This window comes from Battus philenor, unplaced genomic scaffold, assembly GCF_028537555.1.
Source record: "Battus philenor isolate CCGP_79_NKW_IND1 unplaced genomic scaffold, ilBatPhil1.0.hap1 SCAF_2, whole genome shotgun sequence".
Classification (NCBI taxonomy): domain Eukaryota; kingdom Metazoa; phylum Arthropoda; class Insecta; order Lepidoptera; family Papilionidae; genus Battus; species Battus philenor.
The window spans coordinates 12,193,229-12,214,664 of record NW_027181682.1 but is presented as its reverse complement, the minus strand read 5'-3'; the positions used below and the strand labels follow the sequence as shown (position 1 = coordinate 12,214,664).

The following is a 21,436-nucleotide window of genomic DNA, read 5'->3' as shown; positions in this document are numbered from 1 at the left end:
TTATTTAAAGCCTGTTTTAAAGTATTACCCATTGTAATTTGGTGGCTTTTGTAAAAAGTTCGCGAGACGAGCACACGCATCCATTGCGAGAAGTGCTGCCTGCTTTTTATCCTCCTTAATTAATATTAAATAAATTTTACAGTTGTCGGCTCTCAACTTCCTGCTCTCATCGTTTGCGGGTTTTTTCTTATAATTGTTTACCATATAAGTTAACATTGTGCTATGTTAATTTGTTTGCTTTAAAGTTTCGTAATACCTTTGTGTATTGATATTCTATACTTGAATAAAATTCACTGGATTTTATAGGAAGTTGTCTTGATAAGTTAATAACAAGCGACTGTCTTCAATTGTATCCAATTGAAGATCCAATAAGGTGCGCGAGTTGCTACTCATGGGTAGCGAAATGTATAAGTAGAAAGTTATTGAGAACATTTTTAATGTTTATTTGCTTTTTATTTATTTCTATCCATAGTTACTGCGTATTTTCTCCGTGCTCATAAATTAGTAGTTCGCATTATAATGCAAACTACTATTTTATAACACTATAGCGTTTCGTGCAAACTCGGTGTTGGGCAGTATCTGTAGTGTCTTGTTCTTTTCGTTATTTACTGTAGATAGAAAAGAACGACAAATTTTCATATATAATTTAAAAAAGTATGCTATACTGTGTAGCAAAAGGTATCTGAATTTGGAATTGTGGCACACTGTGAGTATGAGGTCGCGGTGAATAAATAAATCATTCATGAAACGTTGTCTCGTTGCACCGCACATTCCCTTGTAAGTTGGCGAATGTTCGATGTGTCACAGGGTATTATATAATGGAAATGCACGTAAGGCGGATGCCGGAAGAGGATGGCAATCTGCTCCCCACGACTTGCGCGACAACGAGCTGCAAGGTCGTCGCCTGATTGTTGATAATAATGCCAGTTGTGATACACCGGCATATTGGCCTACTTCAATAGCTTCACTATTTGCAATAATAATATAATTCTATAGCAAACCATGCAAAGACTCGAACCCATTAAACGCAACTTCGAAAATCAACAACTTAAAAAAAAAACAAAATGATCCCGCGCAGGTATTGGTGTATTTGATTCAAAAAATAGTTTAACTTTAAAGTGAAATTTGTCGTCGTATGAAATCGCATTGAATAAAAAATGTAAATCGCGCAACTGACATTCTTTCATATGCTACAACGGACTATAGTAGAGACATCGGACTTTTTCAAGTTGTTTTCTCTCGTAATTCAACGACGATTCATCCCGTCTCTTTATCAGGATGATAGTGGGCACACGCTTCGCAGCCGGTTGCGAAATGTTACTATTTTTAGAGCATTGACGACATCAACGAAGAATTTCATTGAAATACGACAATATTATCGTATTGGACCGTCTTTTACTATATTGATGTCTTTTTTTTCTTTCATATTTTGTAAGTTATTTTTGCACTTTATTTCCGGACTGGATCAAAATTTTAACACATCTATTTATACATTTAAGATGTTATGTAATAAGTCTGTGTATTATAAATTATATAATATATAGATATTATTTTCATAATTATAATTATATTCTAAAAAATGAATAATAATAATTTTAAAATGGACTTTTGTTAAACCTTTGCGGTTACTAGAAAACTAGGGCATTTACACGATCATTAGTGATGTGCCCTACCCATTACAATATTCCTTTAGGTACATGTGTCATAGATAATTATTTATGACATCATTTAATTTTTTCGATTTAGCTTTTATGTTACAGATGGGAATAAAAAACAGTTGTCACGGAGTTAATTATTCTGATGAGTAATTACGTTGTAAAATTTTTTGCGAAGCGGTAGTCCATCGGAAGAGAACTGAGACTTGCGTTTGTAAGTCGCGGGTTCGGATCCCGGGATATCAATCTTATATATTTCACACTTTGTGCCTTAATTATATAAGATAGCGTCTACCAACAAACAATTTTATTGCAACCATGTACTTTATAAAACCTAGAGTTAATGTTAAAGTAGCTAAAGGTTATAAAAAGACATTATTAAGTGGTTTAATTGAGACTAGCACCGCACCGAGACAATGAAAGTAGTTAAGTGGCTATGCAGCTGTCTAATAGCATCAAGTTATTACTTCTATAATCAAGTTCCGTCTTAACTGTACTTAAATATTGATTATAATATTACTTCCAGTGTTTTCTTCATCGCATCATATTTCTCTTTTAAATTTGTTGCTCACCACGGCTGCGGTTAAACTAATATAACGGTAATTATAAGTTTAAATACTTCACCGCAAATTGTGGTAGAATTTATTACATAAAACTGCTGCATTCTCTCATTAACTTTTTAATTATTTCGTTTAGTAATATTATTATAATATCCCTTTAAAGTTTTGTATTGATTTTGATGTTTAAATGTCTCCAAAATACATGCAATATGATTCACTAATATAGGTCAAATAAGAGACGAATTTTATTTTGTAAAGTATCGTAGCATTAAAATTTTTCTCCCTTAAACTTCTGAAATGACTTGATTTAAGTTGTATAATATTATTGAATGATGATAATATGATTTTAATCGTTTGTTTGACCTTAGTTCGAGTGTTTCAAGTCGTCTTTTGACCGAAGTGCACTAATGCGAATGTAACTAATACGGTGGTTATGCAGCGTTACGTCGGCCTTCGCCGCGTCGTCTGGCTTATTGTCGGAGATTCTTACAATGAACGACTAGAAATTAGATATGACAGTCTTTGTCGCTCTGAAGTCAAGTCATTACTTGGCTCTGCACTTACCGACCTAGTTATACAAGATGCCAGCAAGTGCCTGTTCTATTATTTATACGTAGTACATATATTGTACGTAGTATATCCAATAATTTTTGTCATCATTAAAAAATTAGTTATATTGTCCTTATAACTATAAACTTTAGGTGTTAATTGAAATGAAAACAACTTTATACATGTACATGCTTTATTGAAATCTGCATAAAATTGATTATATGATTAGTTACTTATTCTTGAAAAATATTAATATACAGACATGTGATCCAGAGATGTACATATGAACCACGGAAATATGTTTTCATTTAAATTAACCCCTGAAATGTATGGTTATATTAAAATGCTTCGAAGTTTTATTTGTTCTCGTTCAAATATAGTGACCGTATGTAATTGCATTCGTTAACAATTCGTAATGCGTAATTAATTCGCATGTCTTTCCCGATCGATCCTACAATTACTTTCACTATTAGATTCGCCGACGAACGGAAATAGTGATCATTGCCAATCATCGGCTCATTACTCAATCGAATATTAACATGCACTGTTGGAACGCAGGTCAAGAAATCTATTGTCTTAAATATTAATACGCTTCTTCAAGAATTAAATGTAATTCATTCTTATTTTCACTGTTTTAAGATGAAAATAATAGAGCAATTAGAATTCGTCATTTAATATATTTTGCATGTCTGAACTTCAATAGTGTAATCTAATAACTTCCTAAGAATTTTTGTATAAGACAACATAAATCAGCGAGTATACTAAATCATATACTCCAAATTGAAACCTAACAATTACTTGCAGAAATATAATTTATTCATAATATCATCTTGTCTTTAAAGCCGATTTTAATATAACCAAAAGTACAAATAAATTTATGTACTGTATGCATCGCATTGTTGTAACTGTGGACAGATAAATCAAGATTATGTTATGAAAGTACACATTTAAATGTACAATTTTATCCTGAACAATAAAATTGACATTTGCTGACGGTGTCTCTAAATTATATTATCAAAGACGATTTGCGGCGGCTACACCGTCTAACGGAATTGCTTAGTAAACCGCAAAAGCGAACATGGACGGGATTTCCAATAACAATGGGGGAATCTGATGGGTAAACACAATCGCATATTGACAGGGATCAAACGGCTAAGAGGCAGGGCGGCAACGCGGGGGGAAAGTTTCACTAGTTGATCTGAGGTAACTGTATGAAAGTAGTTTTGAGAAATACGTAATAAATATCATGTTTCACGTAAACAATTTGTACGAATGTTTATAAGATAATACATTTAATTTCACAAACTGTAATATTATTTTATTAAAGATACAACTTGTTACAAGTTGTTACTAATTTAGAACATAAAAAATATTTTATACTTAAGTACGTATTAGAAAATCCATAGAAAAAAACTTGCTGTCAAGGGAATTTTAGATAAACTGGCTTAAAGTTGTGCATTTTTTATGTAGTAATTTTGAGACTGCTACTAATCTTTAGTTTTATTTTTCAGTTAAATGAATTTCGAATGTTATGATTAGATTACGAAATGCATTGTTAAATAGTTTTAATACGTTCAAACTTATACTTGTACAAAAGTGTGCAACAAAATATTTCTTCTTACGAACTTATCGATTTAATATAATGAAATTTTGGTGCTTACAAAGTAATCGATCCAAGAGGCTTGCTTCGGGAACGTATTCAGCCGCATTTTCTACGTCCGACCAAGTTATGTATACGTTTCGGAACGAGGCCGGGGGGACTAAAACGACGTAGTTTCCTCCGTTGTCATGGTTACGCCCCGCACGTGAGTCCCTGTTTTCGCAATATTCTTCCACATTAGAAAACCCACTTTAGTTTATCAACCGTATAAGTCGATTAAGTAATTATTTACTTGCGGTAACATGTTTATTTTTTAATATTTATAGGAAGATGATGATAAATTCACAAAAATTGATAGTAACGATGTATTTACAATCCCCCGCGGATTTTTTCCCTGTCGGGAGATTTCGTCCCTGATTCATAGAAGCGCGTCATGACGTTGGGGTGCGATTGTGTGGCCGCTCCCTGTTCTTAATTGCATTTTATTTATTCAGCACTATGGTACTTCCGAACATTCGCAAAACATACCCAAGGGGAGCTTCGCCCCGGCCGCTCATTAGTTTATGTAGTAGTACCATCTAAATTTAATCGTCGAATTAAGACATCGCGTACAAAAATTGCAGTCATTTACAGAGGTGAACTTTTTGGATTCATAAGTCGCTGATTTTTTTATTTTATTTTAACAAACAATGAAACAATATTTATTCTCTCGAAAAAGTTTTGATAAGCACTTTCTAAAATTCAAGACATACAAATATGTACTTAACATACTCTATTGCCGGATTCAGAAAGTTGATTCTATAGGGAAGAAGTTGTCAAGAAAATTCGATAGTTACTCTTTTAAAGCTACTTTTACAAATTTTTCCTGTTATAAATCGTCTATTCATTATGTGATAATATCATTATCGTGTCGTCAATCCAACATGATACAAATACCATCTATGTAAAATAAATAATATTTTCGTTAAAAGTACGGGATATTCCAATTAACAACAATAAGTTTGCAAAACGAGTCAAGAGACAAGTCATCGTCCCTTACAACGACTGTCCTAACAGTTTCTAAAAATATTATCTCGTCGTCAGTACAATTACTTTAATTGTCGAGTCGAAATAGATCTACGCTCTACATAGCAGCAGCCAAACACTAATAAATCTAGATTTGTTCTAATCTACATTGCATAAAAATTTTTGGTATTGATATATTCTATTTCACATATTGCTTCCAAGATAGAAAAAAAATCTTTATAAAGAAGGTTGTAGTATGAACTGGCGACAGTAATTTGTTTTTAATTAATTCAATAAGCGGGATCGTGTTCTACTACATTTAAAAACTGGGCGTATCATGAATAGGTCGGTTCAACTTAACCGATACCGACAACGGACCACGCCTTTACAACATAGCGCCGATAAATAGCAAGTTAAATAGTGTTGTTTAGCGTAGTGAAGTTCAGTGCGTAAGTTCCAACACTTTCTGTTCAAAGCTATATTCATAAACAATGAATTCAAAGTTCAAGAGTGATCAATAAGTAATATATAGGGTTAAATGGTCATTTATATAAGCTTTGTAGGATTGTATATATACTTAATTTTTTCGGCAAAAAGCTTTAAAGCTTTTACAACTGTCCCGGTTGTGTTAAATTCTTATAAGTTAATAATGAAGTCATGTCATCTTGCGAGTTGGTTTGTTGATGTCATACCTGTTCCGGAATGAAAACACCAGCCCCCTTTCGCAAGTGCAATCGATAAGGGTACCCTACATTAGAAATTTATGACCGACAGGGTCTCGGAATCGCCTTCGTCGAAGAAAATAGAAATGTGCGTACATATAGCATGCCTTTTCTGCTACTTGGAATATATTTGCTCGGTATAGTCTTTATTATAAGTCATCAAAAATATATATATAGTTGACTATCTGTACATATAATAGCTGTGCTCCGCTCGCTTCGCGTGGCCCGCGCTGCCTTTTGTTGATGAAATTTCATAAAAAAATCTCTTGGTCATTTTTAACGTATCATGTATTATTTTCTAGTTTCATACCTATAAGAACTATAAATTGAAAATATGCAATTTTATGATGAACCGTCCAAAACCTTTTGCGTGTAGAATTTTTTAAAATCGCCGACCTCTTTTCGCCGAAAGAAATATTCCTACCAAATATCACGTTCCTAAGCCTATGGCGCTAAATATTGAGAGGAATCAGAACATCTTTGGAACTCTTATAATGTAGATCTATAATACATATTTTAAATTAAACAAAAATTAAGGTTATTATTAATAATTTGTTCACATAGGACATACACATAGAAAGATAAAGTTAGTGTTTTATATATATGTAAAAACACTGTTTCTAGAATATAACAAAGGCGAATTAGGTGAATCTATGGACTGGACATGTAGAATATATTAACGATAATATCTAATGAAAGCACATGCACATGCACACGTAATCGTGTTTGATACAACATATTAATGGTAATCTTTTTAGTTTTGATAAACAACTTACGTAACGAGAATATTTATAGACGTACATAATTACCACGTTTAGACGTAATGAAAACGGTTATTCTAGATTTTTATACAAGCACTCTATTTATCTTTGTATGTTTTCTGAACAGATCATTTACGTTAACTCAGGTACCAACTATTTTCTACATTGTTAGACATTTTTACTGAAATATATAAAGTACATTAAAAATTTTTTGCTAAATGCAACAGCAAATAGTTTGTTTTTTAACAAATTAAATTTTAAAATTGGAACATTGAGGAACAAAATTAAAATCTACTAAATCTATAGTTGAGTCCTGATATTCGGTAACTTTTGTAATTCTATTAAAAGGTATATTGTTTATGTACATGAACTCTACTTTAAGAAAACTTTTAACTTTTTTTGTTTGGTCGTTATAAAAGAGGAAACGTTAACATTGGCAGCTAACGGAATATTCGTACAGACGCTTCTGAATTACTAATTAATTACAGTTGAGCAAGGTTCACCCTCTAAACAAACTAATAAACGCTGTGCAATTCCTCACTAATTAAGTTCCCGACTTCTAGTTGACGGTCGAAAATTCGTAAATGATGTCATACGATATTTCATACAAAAATGTATCGAATCATTACATTTAACTGTGGCGCCAAAACATAAGAACATATATACACATGGGTAGATTGTTATTGTATCTTAGTTATGTATAAAAGTACTTTTAAAATGTATTCATAATTGTATTCAATATTCACTGAGTCACTAAGGAACCTTTTTTTAAACTTTTAAAAAACGAAGGCCGATGCGGTTACTGAGTCATTGGAATGTACTCTATGGTGGAAGATTTCTAGCGATATAAGACAATAATAATAAACATCAGAATCTACTCATTGGATTTTATTTATTTAGATACATTTTTGCGCATCAATAGCTTTAAATTTATCTTACAATTTCATCAGATTCTTAACCATATTTTTATTGAAATGAGATCTCAACATGCTTTAATATATAGCAATGGTCAGCTGACACAATTTAAATGTTGTTAAGGTTAGTGTGACTCATTTCCTATATAGTAAAATGGATACAATCTTCTCTGCATAGTACTACGAGTTGTTCACTATTAACATGACGTCACTGCGCGATCGTTAGTGAGTCAATTCGGATTGTGTTGAATGAATAATAGGAAGCGATTTTAGAAAATTAATCACATTCGAGGCTTTTGGAACTTTAAGACTCGTTTTGCGACATCTGCGCCCAATGTGTCATGAGAGATCGGTTTGTTTTACGATCGCTTGCGAACATATTACCGAGTAACGTATTTTTAAAATAAACCTTATTCCCTAATAATTAATAATAAATAGAGATTGCCGCATCAAACACCTTCTGTATTTTAACTAAGGTGTTATCGCGTTATTTTAGAAACATTCAAAAATATACCAGTCCGAATATAAAATTATTACATATATAAAATATTTATTAGCCACCTTTGTATGAGATGTTACCATCATCACATATAGCCGATGGATGCCCACTGTAAGGCCTCCTCCAACGACCGCCACGATGACCGTTCTTGCGCTGCCCGCAACCGGCGACTTTATATTATTGCGTATTATCTGTTGTATTTTAGAGTCTTACCAAGGGAGTGCCTTCTTCTGGCGTTGTGAAACTGAATTCATTTAAAATTTTACCGTTTTTTGTCTTATACAATAAGTATTCGATGAGAATACATCGACAAAAAGCGCAGACTTTCTCGGCGAGTGCATTTGGCGTGATAACGGCGCCGTGTCGCGAGGGCGGGTCGACGTACGACGCCGGTGACTCATCGCTCACCACCGCCGCATCTCCGTCGCACAATCAACGCCTTTTGACTCTCAAACGGACACGAACAACTAGCGAGTACTCCCCTACCCAACAGTCCATGGGAAACTGGAATAACTTCCTATAAGTCACAGTGATAATTGTTTAGACAATTACTCCGTTCCTTTATTCTTTAATTTTTTTAATATGCTTATTTAACACACAAAACTTTGTTGATCTTCTCGAGGTTGTTTGCTTTTAATGGCTGTCATACACAAACTAAATAACTTGCACATAATTTGACAGTCGCTTATTAATAGAGTGTTAAAAACACATCATTCAAACTGCACTTAAAACACTTGTTCGTAATTGAAGTCTTGAGTTATATCAACGTAACCTCCTAAACAAAACCATAGTTTTTAACATTTATTACGCATAACAATGATATAACTTGATCATTTTAAGTAACTCAAACCACGCTGCGTGGAATTAAGAAGAGGAAATAAAAACACCAAAAGAAACAATAACAATTGTGAATTGTTCATTAAAAATAATAAGTTGCATATGGTTATGCACTAAATCAAACATTTAAGAAAATGTGAATATACATTTTTTACACACATTACGTATACGAACAGAACAATGGCTTATTGTGAGCGACACATTTTAATGCTCGCTTGTGGCAAACTCGAACGGTTTTCTTATCGTCGTCAACCTGAGTGTAAACGGAGCAAACAATTGCATTTCGTTTGCCTTTTTCAATCTATAAATAACTTTAGCGCTTAGTCATGGGCCTGTCAATTGTTTATGTTACGTAACTTATCACAGCTACATGTGTTAGGCATACAATGTAATAATTGTTAAATTACCTCTCCATATGGATTTGACCGTTTAAGTGGCGTTTATCTTAAGTAGGCTCTACAATTTGCGAGCGCGTAAAGATGGTACTGACACTTGTAGAGACAAGACGAGGGATCATTAAGCCAAGAGGTATGTTTTAGAAAACTGTCATAAGATTGTCCACTAACCTATCTCTTCTATACAGAAACTTTTTTTAAAAAAAGTTTTTTCTGACATTAATAGCAATCAGTTTGATAAATGTCTGCGATAAGCTTGTACGTAAAATTATTTAATGAAAAAAAATCTTCCGACTGTTATATCGGTAATGATAGAGCTTTTTGCTACCGATCATTGGTTTTTCCTCAATAAGTTTTTGTTATTCTATGAACGTCGAGTTATAATTGCAAAGCAAGGTTACTCTCGTACCTACTGCCGTGATCATTTGATCTATGCATACTAGAGTAACAATACTGGTTATTTACTACTCGTAAACATCCATATGTACTGGATATAGCAATATTTATCGGAAAATGACAAGTATTCTTAATAATCCTTTAAATGATGTCGAGTTGAATACCGAGACTCGATCATTTAGCGGGAGCTACAGGCAAAGATAAATTGAAATTAGAGATGTACCTAGATTTATCTAATACAGTAACGAGAGATGGATAATTGGCGAACCGTGAATCTACGGGTGTCACACTTGGCGTCCTTCGTCATTTGATATTAGGAAATTGCGCTCTCGAATATCAAGTTTTCCTCGCTATATTTATTCATCCCACGATTACATGCATAATCAGTGTCTTTTGATGTTACATGCCAAAAAAGGAACACCCGTTGAAACTATAATAAAGTAAATGAGGATATCTTGTAAGCATTTAACGTAAAAATAACTACCTTTGTTATTACCGGCCGTAACGATAAAGTATGAGGTTTATTGCCATAGACGGCAGACAGCGTTTGCACGGCCTTTAGAAATTCACGAAGAACGGAACGGTTTTGTAGACAATTCTTGTAATATCTTTGTCTTTGTCATGTCTTTCTTTTTTAAACACGACCTTTAAATATCGACATAGGCGCTTGTAACTTATTAGCGACTTATTATCAGAATCAGATCCTTATTATTGTCATGTTTAAGGAATATAACCATTAATGTTAAAGTCGAGAAAATAGATGATCTTTTACGTTAGTTACCTTAACAATTTTGTTAGAGAATTGAAGGTTGATACGATTAATGGTCAGATTTTACTACAGATTTTTTTGCATGCATGTCGTTGCTACATTAAAGGGCACTTTGTTGCCGCGAGTGCGGAATGTATGGCAACCGGAGCGAGGCTCGAGAGGTTGTTCAACACGTCTCCGGTGAAGACGTCGCGAGAGGAGCGCATTCACCTGGCAGACTCTTTTCCCGTTCGCACTGACTACTTCGCTACGTGCTCTATGCGGCTGCCTCGTAATGTCTCGGCATTTTTCCATCCGAATTTGTCTGACAAGCGCAAGTGCTTCAGTGTCTTAACAATTTTTTTCTACCCGTTTATGTGCAGTTCTCTTATGCGTTCTGCCGTTTCTTTGTTCGCTTTTGACTATACAATAATTTCGCCGAGACATTTTCTTAAGAACTGCCATTACAGTCGAGAACGTTTCAGACGATTGTCGTTTCTGTTGTTATTTTAAACTATCACATCAATATACTATTAATTTATTACAATTGTAAGGATGTAAAAATAGAAACCCGTATACCATCTTAAAATTCTTAAAACCTGTTTAGGTCAAAATATTCCAATCTTCATTTTCATTGAAAACATTAGTTATAAGTAAGCCTTACGATCATTGTATTATCGTAACACGACAATTTAGTGTAACTACGTTGTATTTGAAACCTTCAATGTAAAACATGAAGTGTTTTTTCGTGAATCAAAACGGTCCGCGTCTCCTTCGTTACCTAACAGGTCTAAATGTTTACATTGGCTTTAGAGCTCTTATACGTCGTTTACATAATTCTACTCAAGGGTTTGAGTGTTACACTCTACCCTCACTTTTACCGTATGCGACAGACATTTTAACGTAAATTTAAATTTTAACACTAACCAGAAGAAAAAAAAAACTTAAACAGAAATTTATATCTATTTTTGACTCTAATATTTAAATACTTTAAAATGTTTTTGGTATTGAGCTGTGATGTCATCTTTGGATGAACTATTGCATATTGCAGATTATATTTATAAGTAATTTCTATATTATGCGACATAATCATAGATAGATATTCAAAACATATTTACTTACAGACATCAAATTGTACGTGCGGTGTTCCTAATTCGTGACTAGAAACGCCGACGAGCGGGTTCATATCCAACTCAGGGCACGTCCGTCGTGAGCTACACACGACCGAGACATTATTAATTTGCTCTCTTAAAGATTGACCCGTCTAGATTCACATCGACTGGTTATTAGGTCATATGAATGTCATCATTACGAACCGTTAATTTTATTTTTCATTGTTACGTAATTTCTAGTTTAATCTTATGTAATGTGTATTCCATGTTTTTACGATTTCGTCAAATTCAAAAGCTTTTCGTGAGATAAAAGTTTACCACTCCAGGCACTCGAGTAAATGAATGAAATCTATGTTTAATCCTTTAACTTACCTGCACTAATTTTTAAACATAATGTTTTGCAAAAGACGGTAAACACTGAAATGAAAAAAAAATTACATGAAAGACTCCGGTCTCGATATTGCTGTTGGTTAAGGCATGGCTCATTTTTGCTAACTTATTCAATATTAACTAAACTTAGTGCTGATACAACTAAAGTATTATTGTCACCGGTAGCCAACTTAGATCAGCTGGGCTGGACTGATTTATTTCGAGACACTAAGACTCCTAGAACACTATACTTCTAAATTTTATTAGCTTATTTCAATTTACGATTGTTAAACGAAAAATGAATTTGGATTTTGTGTAGAATTTTTCCCCAATCGAAGTTCACAGCTTGGTGTCGAGGTATACGGTGTTCAGTTCACAATTAGTGCGTCGTCCCGTTACCAACACATTGTCCGCTTCAATACTCGGCTAGTTATAAGCCTTTGTACGGCGCGAATGGGGCATCCGTTCTCGTGTTTGCTGAACGTTTAATGTTGCGCTATTGTTTTGGCTAATTGAGTGGCTCAAGCTTATATTTACAACGGGAAAGTCGTTTTCGTTAGTATCCACCATAACATTCGTCTGAGTTAATATTTTTGTATATGCTTTTGATATTTAAATGAAACAAGCAAGCAAGCTTATTTTTCCAGGAAATATTTTTTTGCATTTACAACATATAGGGTCGAGAGATAATTTAACTATAACATCAAATTAACAATACATTGGCATAATTAAGAATCGAGCACATCAAGATTTAAATATATTTCCATTATCTGTGTCGACATTAATTTGTCGTAAAGGGTTGTAATTAGGAGGTTCGTAATTTGACGCGAAATGAAACCGTTAGCGAACGGTCGGCACCGAAAAGGGACGTTATACGCCGGAAGTGTAACACCATGAATTGTACAGGCTTCCGGAATTTTCATTTGTGTTCATTGACTCATTTTGGGGACACTGATATATGTTACAGTTGTTGTGCTCGTTGTATACTGACCTTAAAATAAAATATTTTTATGACGTCCTAATGGAAGACTTTTCGATGTAATTGAAATTCTTATTTGCATTTTTTATACATAACATCATTAAAAATGTATGAAGGTTAAAATTGTCTTATTGTTTTTGATTATTCACTAGTATACATGGAGAGATGTCAATCTATTAATAGATAAAAATAATTGAATTATTAATAGATATAAACTGTGCAATATGCCTGGGAAGAATCTAAAAGGACAAAAGTTGCCTCGCTCCCGGGCGAGACCTTCAAGCCAACCGTTGTGGGAGACTGCTTTGTTGTCCTTGAGCCGTCATACTGGAATTGGCACTTTAGAATATATATATGTTAGTTCGGATCACATTTTCCATTTTAGCCTATAGAAGATATAAGATTTATGATTTTGTATTACACTCGTTTATGTTGCGATTTATGTTTATCAATCTCAAATTATCATAAATATAAGTATAAATACGATAGGAATATATAAAATATTATTAAATAATAGTAATAAATAAAAGTATACTAATTTGTAAATATGTTAATGTCTGCCTCGTATCGTATAGCGCAAGTGTCGCGCAATCAATCACAACATGGACGTGAATAAATCTACGATCGAGAGAAGGTATTCACACTTTTCTAACGGATCTCCCGGTAAGCTATATCTTTGCGTGCACTGGAATCCGCGCACCTTTTACGTTCGAATGCAGCTCTCTACTTATTTAGGTCGCGCTATGTATGACACTTATGCGCCTCGACAACAAGTGACGCGATTGTTAGGTGAAATGAAATTTAAATAGGTGTCGGTGTTAGAAAGAGCATCGCCGAGGAAATGAAATTATTTTTGGGCGGATATTCAATTATACGTCGGTGAGAGTCGAAATACGTGCGGGCTCCTTTGTTGATCGAATTTTATGAGTCTTTTATAAGGCCATTGTGACACAAAGTGTTATAAATATACTTATATTTGACACCGGCTTAGGTCTAAATTGACATTACTTAGAAATATTCGTAAGTCTTCAACACCTGTTAACGTTTCCTGTCGCCGGTGCCCGCTCAATTACAATAAAAATAGCCGATAACTCGTTATAAACACGTGCTTGGACACGTGTCGTGCGGCCTTCCTAAACCCGCACCTGACAACAGTGACGGCGTCTAAATTCGGTAGCCCTGGCAAGCTAGATGGGACTATTTGCATCTATGCAAATACTTTTTGTTTTACTAAAAATACTTAATTTGTTTGCTGTCAGAATCTTTTTTTCAATCTTTTAAAGTTTATTAAGATAAAACAGTTAGAAAGGTAGATGAACAACCATCTGCGCGTAGGTATTTAATTTCCTCGCACTGACCGCGATAACCGGTGGTTGATTGTGTGTAAAGATTTAATTCAATCGAGCTTCGTAACACGCGGTCGCGACAGTTTAATAACATCTTACCCAGCCCTCATTAGCACATGGGCGAGAATTTTCTGGTCATGATTTTCAGTTTGCTTAATCAATCTATTCATTTTCTATCATAACTCTATCGTATACATAGACATCTCAACTGGATACCGGATAATTAACTAGCCATCCGATATTATTTTGTATTAAATTTTTACTATTGTAGAATTTATATGACCATCTCGAAATATTTTTATCCTCGGCTGCGGTAACAACTGAGCTTTGTATAAGTTTTATATCCGCTAATTTAAAAGGTATTGTTATATTCTTATATCTATATTCAAAAATTAATCGAATAATCGTTTAGTAAAACGGTATTATTAAAACAACTAATAGTTGTGCTGAAGTATTCTGTTCATTTATTTTAAATAACATTTATTGCAATTTTATTTTGGGTTTAATAAGGAATAATTAATATAAGCCTCACTTTATGTTCTCATAGCATTTACTTATTAAAAGACAGGTAGTTATTAGAAATATACAGAGCTATTAAAATAAAATATTTAATAATAAATATTTCAGCGTTTCCACGCAAACGGTTTCATAATAAAAGAGTGCCACGGTACACGGGCGGCCGCTCGCGAATTCTCGTCAATCGATTGTTCCAGTGGCCATGAACTCGGCGCGCCTCTCGCGCTAGGCTGTATTTCATGGAAATCATTGTGATTTGAATAACATCACGTTTCAAGACCGTTGCTTACAGCGCTGGACCTATAAAGAGGAGCGAGCCATTTCTCTCACAAATTGTTCATCACCGTATATGGAAGGTGAGCGACTGGAACAGTGGAGCAAATTACCAGTATTCATGCGATAGAAACTTAGCTAAGCCCGAGATGTCACCGGCGTCTGGTCGTCCCTTATAGAAAAAGTTGTCCACTTTGAAAACCGCATTGCTTTTCACGTTGCATCACACATTAAGCGCAGCCGCATGCGGTCGCGGGGACGTGTTCTGGTTTAACTTTCAAATGCAAATCGACTGTTCCATATCTGTCAAAAGTTGTACCAGTTTTTTTTTAATATGTAACAATGAAAAGTATCTATGATACTCCTTTAGCAAAGGTATGATTTCTTCTGTAGTCGATATTTTTTATTGTTTTACTTAAATGTAGGGTATATTATCAAATGTATAAGTTTTTGTTTACTTTTACTTTTTTGTTACTGTCATCGATATTCACGGTATCTAAATAGTCATTCATATATGGAATAATGGAAGCGTGATTTATTTCTAGAAATAGAAAAATTATTAACGCTTTTCGAATGTGTAAACACATGATTTTTGCGTTTCTATGAATTCTATTCATTGTAAAAAAAATAATCTCATAGAAAAGAGCAGCTGCATCTTGTTCCCCTCGCCCCAAGCATTGTTCGACCGGGAGTCTTCCGAAATGGGGAGCAATAGCCGCGGTACAAAACGATATAAAGAATCCAGGTACCCACGCACGAAGGCTTTTGTCAATGGCTTTCGATTTATCGATGAATCGATGCGAGAATAAAAGAAAACTAAATATGAAGCTAGGATGAATTCACAAAAAAATTTTAATAACTAGTTTTACCGTATCTGTTACATACTTGTGCAGCGTGGCAAAACATTGCATTGTTGCGCTTATAAACAATGGCTGCTGAACAATCGGCAATGGTTTTTGTATTCACCCGATAGAAGCCCTTCCGCTGCAACACGACTGATCTCCCGTTAATTGATCGATTCAAGTCTCATATACATATATGCAACGGTATTAAATACTTGCATTTTATAATATTATATCACCAACTGTGATGCATACTCTCGACATAATGAGGGCAGTGTTTAATCTTCAATTGTTTATTAACGCTGTCAAATATATTTTCTTTATTTTAAAGCGTTTATAGTAAACGCTTCACAAACGTGTTTAAAATTGTTAAAAATAAAAAAGTGTTTTTAGTTAATTAAATTTCAATTGTTTTCTTTGATTAGAAATGAAATAACTCACCGTGACGATTAACCGTAAACTAAGCTTTGTTGCAACTATAATACCAGGAAGTTTAACTTAAATACCGAAATAAATAGGCTATTGTCCTATTCAACGTTGTTATTATTTAATTACATACATTTTCTAATTTTTTTTAAAACAATGTTAGAAATGAGTTAATAATTTGACAAGTTATTAATTGTGATTTTCCAAATTTTAATAACATTTGCTTAGGAACTATTATTAATATTTGGAAATTTTCGTGTAACTGTATCTGAGTATTCGATTGTATGATATATTTATATAATTTAATTTATTTAGAAAGTAAATGTGAAATGTAAATGCTACAGATGAAACTGCGTATGTGAACACACGCGTTGATGGTAAAGTGCATTAAATCCATGTGTACTCTACGTGTCACGGAATCCCCGTGTCAGTTCATTTGCAACAATTCCCCGCCGTGATTGCTCTCCCTAACGTCCGCCAAACAACCACTGGAAGTGCATTAAGCTATTAATCGCCAGTTTGTGTATTTCGCATTTGTGGCATAAGATACGATTGTCCACAACTTCGCATTACAGAAAAATATATTTTTAATATATTGTTATGACGTCAATCTTTGTAATAAAATTTATATTAATCTCTGATTGTGATCGGTTCGGTTAATTTTCCACCCCGCGTACAATACGTTATTATCTCCGTTTATCTTTATGAACGATCATTGTATGATTTACAAGCCCATACCTCCAATTATATTTTTTAATTTCTTTCTGGTTCTAAAATGAATCGAGCATGTTTAGTAAGCGTAATCGGTAGTCGACGGTTTCGTCAAGATCACGGCTACGCGGTCAGTGGCCGGGACAAGCTCGTTGGCCGCTTAGTTTTTTTTTTGCCCCCTGCGTCGCCGGCTATGATGTCATCATTTACATATTACCGCGTACTATAACCGTAATTCGGTTACATTCGTTAATTAAGAAATGAGCCTAAAGTGTAATACTTCGTATCACTAGCATCCCGTCATCATACGGCCGTTTAAAATACAATTAGTGTTGGGTATAGTTGTTCATTTACATTTGAAAGTAAGGAAGAAAGTTCTACAGGTTCTAATAGCATTTACCACTTGAAGTGGTGCTTGATGGTTGGGAAATAATACCCTTCGTCTAAGCACAGGTTAATGTCACACTTAACCGTAGAAACTGATTGTGAAATGAGCAATTGCAGATATTAGAAATTAGATAGCGGCTGACGCCTTGTCTTCCAACCAACCTCCACATTTAGGCTTCAATGCAAATTCTAATGCGAGGTAATCAGTTGGTTACTGGTAACATAATAGTTATTCATAAACAAAAAATTAAGAATATTGTATTAAATTAGTTTGTACAGTAATACAAAACTTGTATTTAAAAAGAAATTATGTTCACCTGTATTAAATAATTATGAATGGACTTATATCATTATTTTATCCATATAATAATATATGATATATCCACATATGATCATTAACAATGAAGCCTTGTGTAAGTTATAAGAAGAATGCCAGAAGAGTACAGTTTAGTAGAAACTAATCAGATTGAAGTCCTCTATAAGGTATAATTCAAGTTAAAGTTAAGAGATTTCCAAACGCGCTTTGGTCTGGGAGCCCACATCAACCACAAACAGTTTTTTTTTGTTGTTACTTTTACAATATTCTAAAGAACATTTTACAGTAGTTAGAGAAATTCATTCCAAAGCTCTATTATCACTCAAAAATCGTTAACACAGTGTTTGATTTTGTTAGAAGTTTTTGTTTTAAGAACTTCTTAAATTTATTCCGAGATAATTTAGAGACATTAAATGGGACTCTATTATAATACAGTAAACAGTTGCCGACAAAAATTTATTCTCTTTTTGTTTTTGTTCAGTTTTAATTTCTAATTATAATAATATCTTAGTTTATTAAATCATAAAAGAAGTCGTTGGGAAAATGTACTGTGTATTTATGTATTTATTGTTTATTTGAGCTGACATCCAGATATAGGATTTGATTAAATTTGCGCGAGCGTGCGTTGGCCGGACGGCGGAGCGGCGAGGACGGCGTCGTCGCGCGGGCGCGTATCGATCGCGCCTCCGCCACCGGCTTGCATACGAACATGAGAATCGCCCTCCGTTCAGCCCCTTCCTTGACTAGCTCTTCCACCACTACGACTCCTTGGCCTTTTCTTTAGTTATAACTCTGTTAAATAAATACCATTCGTTGCCTGCTATTGATAACCTGTTATTTTTAGTGAGTAAATCTGAATAGATACTTTATTATGTAAAAGTGTTCATAAGAAGTATTTTTAAACTCATTTTGTCTTTTTGTGCACTTATTAAGGAGAAGAAAAATTAAATTGGCCTTATGTATGGTATATTTGACCGTAGGGCTACAACTGCCAACGCCATAGTGACTAAAAACGTCTGTATTACGGAAACACTTCCCCAAAATTTATGTCGGCTCAAGGGGTTCCACCTCGATCCTTGGAAAATGCAAAAACATTTACTACGATGTCACAGTAATACCGTTAATGTAATGGCCACAAATTGACGGTACTTATCAATAACTATATTTAATTTTTATCTAATATTTTGTACGAATATGTGCAAGGAGTTTTTATTTATATTTAGCAAAAATTGAAAGATTCATTCAATAATCTGCGCCCCACTCTCTCCGGCTTATGATAGCATATTTCCTTCGCCTTGCTATTAAACTGATTATGTTCAAGGGAGAACCCCTCTCTAAAATTGCCACAATTTTCCGGCCAACAACGCGCCTACTTATTCCATCGCGAAATGTCGCCGCAACGCCTCATCCGGTCTAAGTAGGCCACCCGAGCCTCGGGTTAATACGGATTTATTTGCGAGTCAGTTTTACAGGGGCCAGCGAAATGATAGATCGAATTTGAAAACAATGCAAGCGCTGCCAAGTGGTTTGGCACGATTAAAATTGTGTCAACCAATAATAACGAGCCGAGCGAAATTTCGTAGTTCAATGATCTTTCGAGTAGTGTTACATCATATTCACATGTAACAGGCAATTTGGTGTTGTGCATGGGACCGGAAATAAGCAACTAGTGGCATGATGGACGCTTTTCGATTTGCAAAATTTACCGCAAAACAATTACACCTTGTCAACATTTTATAACATTTGACAAACACGAATTGTGCATAGTTTCATTCTTAAGAAATCTTCGTACTAAACAGAAATTAGATATACTCTTTTACGTAGGATCCGAAATATTATTTTATAATACAACCTATTAAGCTGAGCGTTTAGGCAGCTGATTGTTTTTCGATTACTGGACAATATTAGGGACATTTCGCGTAAACCGCCGCTCTGATCGATATGACGCCGACTGCTAGCTGGACTGGCGGCAGTTAACAAACTTAGATTAGGGGTAATGTTACAGAGTAAGCAAAAACGTACGTAGCTTATTAGTACTTTTTAAGATAAGAGTAACCAAATACTTTTTGGTTTTCATATAAAATACAACCGTATGGTATTGGCTAAAAACCTGTTTGTTAGAATTTCTTAGTCGTTGACAATCGGAAGTCCTATTAAATTATTTTTACATTAATTTTATTTTGATATGCCTTTACTATTTTTATTCTGTATTTTAATACTTTTGATTCTGAGACAGTGGCGACTACTAAATTATAGAATTTTAATATTTGTATATATTTATGACTAAACAGTATTCGTATTTCAGTTTCATAAATTGCCTTAATGTTGTAAAATAATTTTAGAGCAACTTTCAGTTTCTTTTTTTTTTCAGTGAATACGTTATGAAATATATGTATTAATATCTCCGTCTGATTATTTTATAAAAAAAATATTCAACCTAAACAGACAAGTTTGCGATTGCAGTGGCAATTTAAATTTTTATTAAGTTTTTACATGATACATAAACGATTATTCAGTCTTCCCGTAAAGATAAAACAGCACCGAATATATCTCTAATTTTAATCTTGTCACGTGGACATCCCACAGCTGCGTTATGGCGGTTAATCACAAGCAATTTTTTTTCCAAAGCAGATGTTCCGCGAAGAATGCGCGTGAATGTCGCACATTGTCCGCGAGCACGACGTGCCGAATGCACACGTTACCTTTGATACTTTATTTGTTTACTTGCTTGCTATTCGTTATGCGTATCCAGTATATTCTACATTTTATTGCCGTCGTCGTTTTCTCACGGGAACTGTGAAACTAGCGTCTCTTCCGTTAGTAGTTGAAGATCCATTTGACCATTGCATAAGTCTTGACGGTGGAACAACGTGTATCGAGCGAACCGGTTTATAAGAAACGTGTTAGGAGGTCCTTTTCTAAGTACATTAGTGTTACAGTGTTTCTTATTACTTCTGACACGGTCATACTTTGCAACCTAGTGGGTTTACGGGATTTTTATATTAAAATATTTTTAATTATTCGTATATACTTATACTTTTTATTTGGATTATAAAAGAAAACATCGAAAATGCTTATCTTAATGACACAAAAAGAATATTATTCGGTAAAAATTAATTGATTAAAAATTAAAGAATAATAATTAAACAAAAATTAAAACGTGACTACTATATGTAATTAGTGTGTAGTAGAAAAATATTTATTTATTGAACTTGTATTTAATTTTTCCGGAATTATTGAATGGCCGGTTATAGAGAATTTCTTACCTGCACTTGAAAAAGAATTGGACCGGCGTCAATAAGCGCGAGATAACGACGCAATGTTTGGGGCGAACTCACAAATAAAAGGCACACTGGCACATTGAACAACACTTCGCAGTCAGGCCGTATTCACGTAATGTGCGTGATACGGTGGTCAGTGTCGAGGGGATGGTATAGTGGGCAGGGAAGAGCGTAGAGGGCACCGTCGCAGTGCAGAGGCTCCGGTAGACTGGCGAGTGCGGCCGCTCCGCGCCGGCT

The 21,436-nt window shown here is 34.3% G+C and overlaps 2 protein-coding genes across 2 annotated transcripts in view; one reads left to right on the top strand and one right to left on the bottom strand.

The window, feature by feature from the left end:
• The window catches only part of uzip (unzipped), a 33,847-nt gene extending 12,432 nt beyond the window's left edge, over positions 1-21,415 (bottom strand). Inside the window, exon 1 of the mRNA XM_068765003.1 lies at positions 21,185-21,415. The gene's annotated coding sequence lies outside the window, so the exon portion shown is untranslated. The remainder of the gene's footprint in view (positions 1-21,184) is intronic.
• Miga (mitoguardin) overlaps positions 1-21,436 on the top strand; it is a 53,881-nt gene that overhangs the window by 19,454 nt on the left and 12,991 nt on the right. The window lies entirely within an intron of this gene.